This window comes from Artemia sp. Qi Xiang Cuo, chromosome 2 (genome assembly GCF_049724085.1).
Source record: "Artemia sp. Qi Xiang Cuo chromosome 2, ASM4972408v1, whole genome shotgun sequence".
NCBI classification, from domain to species: Eukaryota; Metazoa; Arthropoda; class Branchiopoda; order Anostraca; family Artemiidae; genus Artemia; species Artemia sp. Qi Xiang Cuo.
This window is the reverse complement of record NC_142795.1, coordinates 82854075-82866645: the sequence shown is the minus strand read 5'-3', so window position 1 is coordinate 82866645 and position 12571 is coordinate 82854075. Positions and strand designations below refer to the sequence as shown.

The 12571-nt window shown below is 36.2% G+C and overlaps 1 protein-coding gene across 1 annotated transcript in view; it reads left to right on the top strand.

Annotated features, from left to right (window-relative positions):
• LOC148955700 (uncharacterized) overlaps positions 1 to 12571 on the top strand; it is a 49647-nt gene that overhangs the window by 27414 nt on the left and 9662 nt on the right. The window lies entirely within an intron of this gene.

Here is a 12571-nt window from a genome sequence, read left to right as displayed (position 1 = left end):
TTTCTATAAAAAAAAACTTACCTCCCCAGGACATAACTTACAACCCTTGCCCTGAGGGCTGTTGGTGGGGGGGGGTTGTGAACCTTAAAGACCTAATTTCAAAACAGGTCTATATGCCAATTCAGGGTTGGGTTAGGTAGCCTATATATAGGGGGGGGCTGAAATTTATTTCCAATAGAAATGATTATTATATTCCTAATCAGCATAAAAAAAGGCATCAAATGGTGTATTCACTTTATTCCTAACTCAATAATATGATTTGATAGAACTTTACCAATAAACCTAGTGTGCACTCTCTAGAAGGAGCCATGCTAGAGAAAGGCATTTTAGGTAGCTATTATTATGCTCATATCCATGGTTTTGTCAATGTTTTCCCAATTCATCCTTACTGACCTATGCTGTATAAAAAAAACTTACCTTAGATCCACCTGTGCCTCTAGAGGCATCAAGAAGGAGTCACAAATCTTCCTGTTGGTTTGCTGCTGTCAGTATGTTCTGTCGCTGAGACTGGATTGAGGTGTTCATATTTTTTTTTTCAGATCTGTCGGGTAAATTTGGTGAATGATTTTTCTGGGTCAGTCATCCTTATTTGCACTTTGCTGAAAAAAAATATAAATGTTTTTACTTTTATAACTTTAATAAATCAAATAATCTTAACATTTTGACTGCTAAATATCAGTATATGTATATAAAACTGACAATGCGCATTCATTTGTATTTTTTTCAGTAAAGTGCAAATTATGTTCTGGCCTTGGGAAGGTATAGGAGTTTTGAGCCCAACTTATGTTAATTTCTGTGCATTTTGAGTTTGACTTAGTTATTTATTGTAATTTCTGTTTGTGCTGGGTTTCATTTATTTATTGATGCTGATTTGTGGTAGTTTCACTTTTGGTAGATTATTTGATTTTATTTTTGCTCATTTTTTGTTTAATGGAGCTCTACTTTTCTTTGAAAAACCTATTTTGTGGAAAAAGTTTTTTTAATTAATTTTTGTTCATTTTATATTGACATAGTCTATCAAGAGAAAAAGAAAGTAATACTTTAACTCTTTTTGTTTTTTTTTAAGAATTTAAAGTTTGGCCTGCTATTTGTATGCTGGAGAAAAATTTTCAGTAATTTTTAACAACATACACCCTCTTAAAAATCTGGATGCAAATAGTACTGTTTGATTTAGTTTCATACCTCCTCTAGTTGACCTGAAATGGAAAACTTGATACCATTTGCAAAAAAATCTGTTTAGTTTATTTGATAGCTTGGATGCACTTACGCTACTTTGATTTGGTTAAATTTTAAGAGCAGAAGCAGCCCCAAAAGTTTGAACATAATACCCTCAGTTTTTCTTGGGATACTGCTGAGATGCCTTATTGGGAATTAGCATTAACACAGTGCATTTTGATTTAATCTTGTGGCAACATTTAGTTTTAAACATAAAATCAAATGGGAGGGCGGGTGTGGGGGGGGGGAATTAGTTTCCCTCCAATCACTTTCGACTATTAAAAAGGGCATCAGCCCTTTCTATTTTCAATCAAATGAGCCCTTTTCAAAGTTCCTATGACAACTCCTTTGAAACAAAGTGCCCTGGTCTAAACAACAACAAAAACAACAAAAATAATACATTATACCCACATTGATCTTTACTATAATAATGTCAAGCCTTCCAATCACTTTTGACTATTAAAAAGGATACTAGCCACTCAACTTTCCAATCAAATGAGCCTTATTTGAAGTTTCTATGACAATGCCTACTATAAAAACCTTATATGCCTACAGAGCATAACTTAAAACCCTTACCCTGATGGTTGTGGGGGAGTGTCCTCCTCAAAAACATATTTTCTATCCGGAAATCAATTATGCTGAACAAAATGGCTATCTCAAAATTTTGATTGGATGTGTTTGGGGGAATGATGGGCATGGGGGGGGGCTAGTTGCCCTCCAATTACTTTTGACTATTAAAAAGGGCACAAGCCACTCCAATTTCCAATTGAATGAGCCCTTTTTGAAGTTTCTATGGCAACTTCTTCAATACAAAGTACCCTGCTCTAAACAAAAAAAAAATAAATGATACATTGTGCCAAGATTGTTCTTATATGCCCTAAGGGCATAACTTAAAACCCTTACCCCAAGGGTTGCGGGGGAGTATCCTCCTCAAAGCATATTTTCTATCTGGAAATCAACTAGCCCTTTGAATTTCCAATCAAATGAGCCTTTTATGAAGTTTCTACAACAATGCCTTCTATAAAAACCTTTTATGCCCCTAGGGCATAAGTTAAAACCTGGACAAAATGGCTATCTCAAAATTTTGATTGGATGTGTTTGAGGGAATGATGGGCGTGGGGGGAGCTAGTTGCCGTCCAATCACTTTCGACTATTAAAAAGGGCACTAGCTACTCCAATTTCCAATCAAATGAGCCCTTTTCAAAGTTTCTACAACAATGCCTTCTATAAAAAACCTTATATGCCCCCAGGGCATAACTTAAAACCCTTGCCCCAAGGGTTATAGGGAGTGTCAAAAACATATTTTCTATCTGGAAATCAACTATGCTGAACAAAATGGCTATCTCAAAATTTTGATTGGATGTGTTTGGGGAAAAGGTGGGCATGGGGGGGGGGGCTAGTTGCCCTCCAATCACTTTTGACTATTAAAAAGGGCACTAACCCTTTGAATTTCCAATCAAATAAGCCTTTTTTGAAGTTTCTACAACAATGCCTTCTATAAAAACCTTATATGCCCCCAGGGCATAACTTACAACCCTTGCCGCAAGGGTTGTGGGGAATTGTCCTCCTCAAAAAGATATTTTCTATCTGGAAAATAAACATGCTAAACAAAATGGCTATCTCAAAATTTTGATTGGATGTGTTTGGGGGAATGATGGGCATGGGGGGCAGTTGCCCTCCAATCACTTTCAAACTATTAAAACGGGCACTAGCCCTTTGAATTTCCAATTTAATGAGCCTTTTTTGAAGTTTCTACAACAACGTCTTCTATAAAAACCTTATATGCCCCCAGGGCATAACTTAAAACCCTTGCCCCGAGGGTTGTAGGGAAGTGAGTGTGGTAATTATTGAGGCATTAGTCTGGTCTCTCTAGGTAGCAAATTACTTAGTAATTGGATACTTTTTAGACGGAGATATGCCGTAGACAGAGCTTTAAGAAAAGAACAGTGTAGTTTTACAACAGGTAGAGGATGTGTCGATCAAATTTTCACTCTTAGGCTAATAATTGAGAAGTGCCTGTGTTGGCAAACATCTTTGTTCCTTAGTCTTATAGATTATGAGCAAGCGTTCGATTCTGTTGATAGAGGAGCTTTACTAAAGGTTTTATCCTTGTATGGTATACCAGACAAATACATTAAAGTAATTAGTGCTATGTACGAGAATAACACTGCTGCGGTTAAGGTAGGAAATGAGGTTAGCAGCTGGTTTTGTATTAAATCAGGAGTTAAGCAGGGTTGTGTTCTATCCCCCTTTATATGGATTATTTTGATGGACTTTGTTTTAAGGAGCACAGGAAAGGCAATGGGAGACCACGGAATCAAATGGGGAGGAAAAAGTCTCCTGGACTTGGATTATGCTGATGATTTAAGCATCCTAGATGAAAGTGTGAGCAAAATGAATGAAGTTTGAGAGGTTTTGCGAGTTCAGGGTGCTAGTATTGGTTTGAAAATTAATGTTAGGCAGACCAAGTCACTAAGGCTAGGAATAAGTGAAGATGAAAAGGTGACGTTGGGTAATGAAAAGATTGATCAGGTGGGCAGTTTCACTTATCTTGGTAGTATTATTAGTAAAGATGGTGGGAGCAGTGAAGATGTTAAAAATAGAATAGCCAAGGCTCAGGGTGTTTTTTCACAGTTAAAAAAAGTCTGGAAGAATAGGAAGATAAGTCTGCAAACCAAGATTAGAATCTTAGAAGCTACAGTGATGACAGTGGTCAAATATGGCTCTGAAGCATGGACGCTCCGAAAAGCGGATGAAGATTTGCTAGATGTTTTCCAGAGAAATTGCTTAAGGATTGTTCTGGGTACCCGGCTGACTGACCGTATTTCAAACAATAGGCTATACGAAAAATGTGGTTCAATACCGCTTTCTAGGTCTATAATGAAAGAAAGGTTGAGGTGGTCAGGGCATGTTGTTCGGATGAAGGATGACAGATTGCCGAAGATTGTTCTTTTCGGCCAACCATCTAGGGCTAAACAGAAAGCAGGTTGTCTCTGTCTGGGGTGGGAGGACGTCATAAAGAAAGATTTAAAGGAAAATGGAAACTTCGTGGGTGGGTGTAAAAAGGGAGGCTTTGAATATATTGGGGTTTGAGGAGGAGCGTGTGTGGCTGTGTTGGCCTCAGGTGGCTTGATGCTGCGATGAGTTGTTAGTAGTAGTAGTAGTAGTCCTCCTCAAAATTATATTTTATATCTGAAAATCAATGACGCGGAACAAAATGGCTATCTCAAAATTTTGATTGGATGGGCATGGGGGGGTGGGCTAGTTACCCTCCAATCACTTTTGACTATTAAGAAGGGCACTAGCCCTTTGAATTTCCAATTGAAAGAGCCTTTTTTGAAGTTTCTATGACAACCCCTTCTATAAAAACCTTATATGCCCCCAGGGCATAACTTAAAACCCTTGCCCTGAGGGTTGTGGGGGAGCATCTTCCTCAAAAAGATATTTTCTATTTGGAAATCAACTATGCTGAACAAAATGGCTATCTCAAAATTTTGATTGGATGTGTTTGGGGGAATGATGGGCGTGGGGGGGGGGGCTAGTTGCCCTCCAATCACTTTTGACTATTTAAAAGAGCACTAGCTACTCCAATTTGCGATTGAATGAGCCCTTTTCAAAGTTTCTATGACAACTCCTTTGATACAAAGTGCCTGGGTATGGATAAGAAGAAAAAAGAAAAATAAATAATACATTGTGCCCACATTGTTCTTTACTTAGGCAGCGCTATTGTGCTGCCTGGCAGTCAGCAGCTGGTTTCTGGATAAGAAATACTTTCACTTTTATCCTCTTCTCTATGCTGTCCTATGTTTTGCCCAGCAGCCAATGGTCCTTTAAATGGTTGCAGTAGCCAATGGTGGCTTTTGTGGCGTTCTTAAAGCAGTACTTTGTGCTTTCTTAGGCTATTTACAAACCAAATATAAAATAAAAATGGTATCACTAGATTTCTTCTTCTATGATCCTTTTCAACATTATAGTCATTATCCATGCCCCTCCCCCCCAGTGGACACATTTATAGCCATAATAGTATATTTGTTTCTTGTTCTTTCCATTGATTGATCTTTTGTAAAACTGATTATGCTGTACATGTTTACGATATCCAGTTTAATATGAGTAATTTCACTGAATAGTAGATAAAATTACTGTTTTTAATGAATTAAAGAAGTAAATAATAGTAGAAGGTATTTGATAATCTGATAAAAATATGCCACATATTATAAAGTAAGAATTTCATTGTTCTGGTTGGCTTGCTTGTTAAGTTGATTGTCCATATCCTAATGCCATTGGGTGTGAAGGATTTTCAGCAGGGTGAGGCTGAATAGTCACAAACACATATTTAGCCATAAAAAGAGCTTAAAGTTAGCAGTCTAAACATGCTTCTCTTTGTTCTAGCATGTCTTCTTCTATGGAGCTATTCTCTGGGTTTATCCTACTACTGTTCTTTGAAAGTAAATACATAGGAATGACTGATCCCCCTGATTTGTGAGGGACAGATCATCTTCTGATCTTCAAATTAGAACAAAGTATCTAAATCACTGACAGGTGTATTCTTAAACAAGTGTTTTGAATCAGAATAGTTGTATCTAAATATGCCAGGCTGTAGGGCTTATCTTTAGTCCAAATAAAAAAAGAAAAATATTTGCTTTTGAAGTCAGTCATTTACCTTAAATCACACTTTGCCAGCAATAGGATGATCCTGTAGTTGCTAGTCAGTGAAAATAGTGTGCTGACTCATTGGGTGTGTCACAAACTATATGCCAGGGCTTGTTGCACCATTCCTTGTCAACTGATGATTTGAATTACTCAATACTGGCAGAGAGACTGTATCCTGGTACAACAGGCTCCATAGAATCACCACCTGATTGGAAAAGAAATTTGGTATGCAAAATTGAGTTGGCATGTTTCTTGAAAAGTTTTGGTCATTTCTTCTTCTTCTTGAATAATTATCTGGTTGAAAGATGCTTTGGATAAGCTTTTCATGGTTGAATAGCTTGAATGTCATAATCATGTGACATTTTAGAAAGTGGTGATCTTTTGGCAATAAGCCAGTGATGATTTTTTGCCAAGAGGGGTAAGAGCTGTCAGAGACCTCTGAGGCATTTAGTTGTATGTCTATGAACAGATTTTAGAGCTTCTTTGAATGATTTATTAATTGGGGTGGCAATCTACTTACCAGACTCTAGCTCAGGCCAAATTAAACCTTTAAAAAGCTTGGAGACAAATTAAGGGGGAATGACAACTGAAAGTTCTCTCAATCACACCAAGAGTCTGACTAGCCTTTGCAGCAGCAGTATCAGCATATAAACATAATTTTAACTCTTCATGAACTAATAGATTCAGGCCTTGTCTGGCATGACTACTGACAATGTGTTGCCTTGTTCTGTCCACTGACTTCATTGAGTATTGGTGTCTTGGTTGTTTTTTTGTTTTTTTTTACTGAAATGGATTAATTTGCATTTCTGGGCAGTCTGTTTGAATGGCTTTTGTTTTGTCTGGACTTTTGACTGAATCAATTACCTTCAAATTGTCTGCACAGAGGCTTGTTTTATTTTTGATGTTAGGATGTCCAGTATTAATGAAAATATTTAATAAAATTGGACCCAGGACTATGCCTTGAGGCCAGATTTTCCACTCGGCATGGTCCAGAAAAAAGTAAGTGAGCCCAAAAAGTAAGTAGATTGGAAGTAGAAACGGTTTTAAATATAAGTAGAAAATAAGTAGTTTACACATAAATTATTTGACGAATTTGGATAAGAAATAAGATTTCCCAAGGCTCACATAAGGCTTTTCTCTGATAATGACTTTAATTGTAAAACCAGCACAAAAATAAAAGGGACTATATCATATAAAATACTGGCTAGCTTAACCAAATGTGATCAGACCAACAAATGTTTCAAATGTTTCCCACTATAAAGGCGGAATTCACTTCAAAACACTGTTTCACATTTCAAATCTTAAGAGGAAAATCTGCTCTAACATTCTGAAGCTGTCACGTTAGATTTGACCCAATTCAAACACTTTTAAGCAAATCGTCAACAACCATATGGCTGGCCACTTTTTCGTTTTAGTTGGCACTTCGTTTGAAGAGTGGTGCAAAGGGTTACATTGGCTAGCCGATTGTGCTTTTCAGTCTTGATTAATTTTAAGAAACTAAACAGTCTTTCTACTGCAACATTTGAAAGTTGCAAACTGAAGAGAAATTCAACTACTTTCAAGACGTTTTTGAATTTCTTACATCCAGTAGGCATTTTTACACTTGCGACTTATTTCCAGAACAAAACTGGGTTAACAATTTCACAGTCCATGTCATCTTGGGGCAACCTAAAGCCAATTCCGGGCACTCCCTTTCAGTGCTTGTTGTGTTCCACAAATGAAGTCCAGAGGATGCAAAAAAAGATTGCAGGGTCTAGCTTCTCCTGAAATAGCAAAAGACCAATTCACAAGCTCAACAAACTTGTATATTTCACCTTCAAATGGGAATCTTTTCTGAATTTTTGCTTATGCTTCTTTGTAGAATTCTTTGGCTATACTCTTGACTTTTTTGCTGCTTCTGGCGAATTGGGGATCAGACATGAAATCCAAAAGGCAGCATTTGGCATTCAAAACAAGATACACCTGGTCAAGCTTAAGGTAACTGTCTTTGTTAACCAAGTGTACATCCTTGCATTCTTGTGGTTCTGGAGGTAGGAAACAGCAAAGAAATTCATGCAGAATGTCTTCACTACAGATTCTACTTATTATTCCAACTGGAAAAAAATGGGCACCTCACTCTAGAAGAGCATATTGAATTCGTTGAATATTATAAAAGCATATTTTACAAACTCCATAATTACCTACTGATAGGGGTATCTTAGCGTCAATAAAACCTGGTTGTTACCATGTGACAGGTCTTCTACTGCTAAATTCGCCCGTAAAGTATCACAGCGTCTCATTGCTCAAACAGGCCTTTTACAGTTTGTTGAAAAGAAAGCCATTGTGTAGGAGTAAGAGCAACAAACTTTCTTTCTGGAACCTGGGTGAATATTTGAAGTTGTTTGTATACATGTATTTGCTTGGGACTAAAGTTTGGGGCAAACTTTGGCTTTATTTGTCAAATACCCCATCTGCAGTACAATCTGGGTAAGAGAATTTATCAAGCATATCAACTTTTGTCTCTGAACCACCATAAGCAAAAGCAACACAAATTGTCAGCTGTTTGCCAGCAGACACGTGAATGGTTTCATCCACAATTATAGAAAAGCAGTACTGTTTCAACATACCAACTAGTTCTTCACTGAAATGTGGCTCAAGTGCCTGACGCACCACGTTTTTCCCTTTCTGTTTGCCCAGAGCAAGCCTACTCAGTAGTTCTTACCCTGGTAATGACTTTCCTAATTTTGTGAGGTTGTTGTATAGAGTGTAATGCAAATCATGCTCCACTAGGAAGCAGGCAATTTTACTTTCAATCTCCAACAAACAATTTTCAACCGATTTGTCCTGGAAGTGAGATCTTATAGATAATATAGTTTGTGCTTAGATCCAAACTTTCTCACTAGTCAAGTATGTTGATGTTGTGGCAGGCTTCCACAAGACCATCCCCTCTCCTCCCAGCAGAAGTTTAGTTTCTCCAAAAATATTGTCAAAACTAAGATAAACTTACATAATTTTTACATCCACAGAAATGGGTCAGTTTTCTTTAATACATCTTTACCTTTTTTTATTACTGTATGGTTCATTTTTCAGTTTCTCTGCTATTTTCACTTGATTTGGGAAGGTTGACTCCAACTTTGCCACTCCCCCTCCCCAGGATTTTGACAAGATTAAACCACTCGTTGGGGTATGGATCTAGTGATCTACTAAGGATATAGTTGCAAACCATGAGCTGGATTAACTCTATTCCCTTTTGAATCAAAACGCTTGACAAGTTTGAAAAATAAATGCATGAGCATCTGTTTTACAAAAATAGTGAATTGTCTGAAAAATAGTCACATAAATGGGACAAAACCATGATTGGAAAAGAATATCAAAACAGGAGTCAAACACAAGACACTTTGATTTGAAGTCCAATGCTCTACTAACAGAAACACATCTCTAATAATCTAATTGAATGTATTAGTGATTGAAGGGCCATAATTGCTTAGTTTATTAAGGGGCTTTGAGAAGGAAAATACAGGAGTTGTTCTCAGAAACTTCCAGTCAAGGGTTTTGGAACATAGTTATTACAATGGAATGTTTTTATACTTGCATGCTTTTCTACTTGTAAAGTGACACCAAAAGTGTTGTTTTTAATGCTAAATCTCACTTATGGATGGTAGAATTAATAAAAATCCTTAAGATATTAGCAATAACTTCCAAATGAGCCATTAAACATCACTCTTAGAGTTCTGTTAACCCACTAGCCCCAGCTTTTCCACTTGAGACATGGGAACAAAAATGTCGTTTTTAGTGCCATTTAGAACTTGCATAATGTAGAATTTATAGGAATAACGTAGATATGAGCAATATGTTTTATATGAGCTATTAAAAGTATGTCTATGATGTTCTGGTAGCTTCATTCCTTGAGAAATGGCACAAAAAGTGTCGTTTTTAGAGTCATATAGAACTTGCACATGGTGGAATTTATAAAAAGCACATAGATAGGAGAAATAGCTTTTGAATGAGTCATTAAACATCTCTCTATGATGTTCTGGTAACCCGCTAGCCCTGGTAAAAAAAAAAAACAAAAAAAACAGGATACAGATCAGTCCTACCCATGCAACAAAGTGATTTCCTTGTTGTTCAAGGTGGGGGACTGTAATATCTTTGTATAGGGTTATCCACCATGCTGATTCCAATGGTATATCTTTTGGTTTGATCTGACACCATTTTTCGGGGATTTCATGCTTTTTTTTATCAAAATCACCATAAATTTCTTTTCGCAATAAATTTTTACTTTTAACACAAACCGAAATAATAGTTATCATTCCTAAATCAGTGTTAGATGACAATCATTTTTCACTAAGCAGTTTTTTTATACACGTTTTTTAATTTTTGGTTACTATGGCCTGTGGTTTGCTCTTTACTAGGCTGCAGCTGCTGCTGCAACCATAAAAGCAGAAAAGTCAAAGTGGGGATGGGTGAGGAATGCTATGACAGAAACTGACAGAAATAGACAAAAACAGACAATGTAAGTCATGGTTGGGACCTCTGAACCCCCAGAAAATGGAATTGCAAAAGGGAAAAAATGGAAGTGAAAAAGCCAGTAGCAACAGCCCATTTTCCCGCTTTTACTTTTCCTCTATTCCATTTATTGGCGTGTCCGGACGTGCTTTTATAAGTTTTGAACAAGCAAAAAAACGTTCTGTTAAATTGACTACAGAAAAAAAAACCTTAAAAAAGGATACCAATGTCCACGCAATGATGTGGTACATTTTAACTCATTTTGAAGTTATTCATTTGTATAAAATAACAAAAACAGAACATATTTACCATTCTCTCGATATGAGAGGAAGCAGAAGGTCCCTGGGATTCCATGTTTCACTATCTCAATGACTCTTTGACTGCTGACAGTAGTTAGTAAGCTAGCAAATAATACGTCACTAACTCTAGCAGTTTTAACCTGAATGGCCTAATTAAGGCGACACAAAGTAACCAGAATAAACAAAATTTGCGTCCAGGTAAGTCCCTTCGAAATTGTAATAGTCTACCTTTGAGATATGAGAAGATTCCACTCCTGACGGAGATGCCACTGCTAAAAACAGTTGCACCCTTCCATCGTATAAAACATAGAATCATGATTCAACAGAATCAAAACCAAAATAATTAGCTGGCACGAAAAGTTAAGCCACCAAAAACAAGTAGAAAGTAAGTAGATAAGTAGATATAATATTTGAAAGTAGAAAAGTCCAAAAATAAGCATTCTACTGTCAAAATAAGTAGAAGTGGAAACACTGCTTGAGGCACTCTAATTCTCTTATTTAAAATATTAGAGAGAAATGTTTGGCCATTTTCCTCCAACACTTTTACTACTTGTTTTCTATTACTCAGAAAAGCATTGCCGAGTCAGTAGTTACTGTATTAGTACCAGTAGTGTCTAGCTTAATATGTAGTCTCTTGTGGCACACCTTATTGAATGATTTTGCAAAGTCCAACAAAATTATGGTTGCTGCAAAACCCTTGTTGATTAAACCCAGTCCAGCCAATTCAAATATTTAAACATATTTAGATCATGTCAAATAATAGGGGCCCTATGTCTAGGCCTATATTTAGGAAATATACAAATCAAGATGTATGTGTGAGATTAGGCAGTGTCCAAGTCCAAGGGCACAAAACTATTCTAGTAATTATTGCAAGATGCCCAGTAGGCTTGTTAGATAGCTAATTACCACTTTCTTCATAAAAATTGGAAAATATAAATCTATTATATTCCTTGGAGTTAGATTGTTTCACTATTAAATTTTTTATATTACAATATGATAAGTATTTTAGTTATAGATAAAACAATACTGAATACTTCACATATGCAATTAGTCCATAATGGAACCTTGTCTTGGGCTCACATTTAAACCTTGAGCCTTTTCTTTAAAAATGTTGTCTAATCTTGGAAAGAGGATGTTAAAGTTAGTACAAAGAATCTAAATCATGGACAGGCTCAATACAGTACATATTTAAAGACAAGTATTGGGATGCGCACTAACTATATTTAAATTGGTTGAAGTCCTAGTTTAGGGGTTTCTTCATTTTTTAGAAAGTGGTATAGTTTGGTGAATGAAAATGTCAGTGGTACTAAATGTAGAGTTGCTCCTGTTCAAAAGGGGAGGAAGTAGCCTAAAATTCTAGTTTAGGGGCTTCATGCTATCTTGAAAAGCAATTAAGTCCTTTGGACAAAATTCTCAGGGATGTATTCAAAGTTTACTGATCTCATGGGAAGATATTTTGAAACACCTAGCTCTTTTTCGAATCATAAACAAATCAGTGGGCACTCATGGTGTTTTCTTATAAAACAGTAATTGTATTGTGTTTTTTTTTTTTTTTTTGTGTGTGTGATTAATTATTTTTTTGTGTGTGTTTGTGTATTTTTTTGTGTATTTTTTTTTGTGTGTAATTATTGTGCTTGTATTATGTTATAAATTTTGATTCTGTTTCAATTGTCATTTTCTGTCTTTTTCTTCTTTTTTTGTGCTCCATTTGCCATTGTGTTTATAATGGGTCATGAAAAAATTCAATTCATATTCAGTGACTAATTTGACATTATATGTGATCAAAGGATTTCAAAGTTAGTATTGGTGTGGTTGAATCCAATCAGGCAAGGGGGGGGATTTCTATATCTCATCATCCATAAACAAAAATAAACTCCGAAAATTAGAAACTAATTGTACATTTGATGCAAAGCTTAATTAAT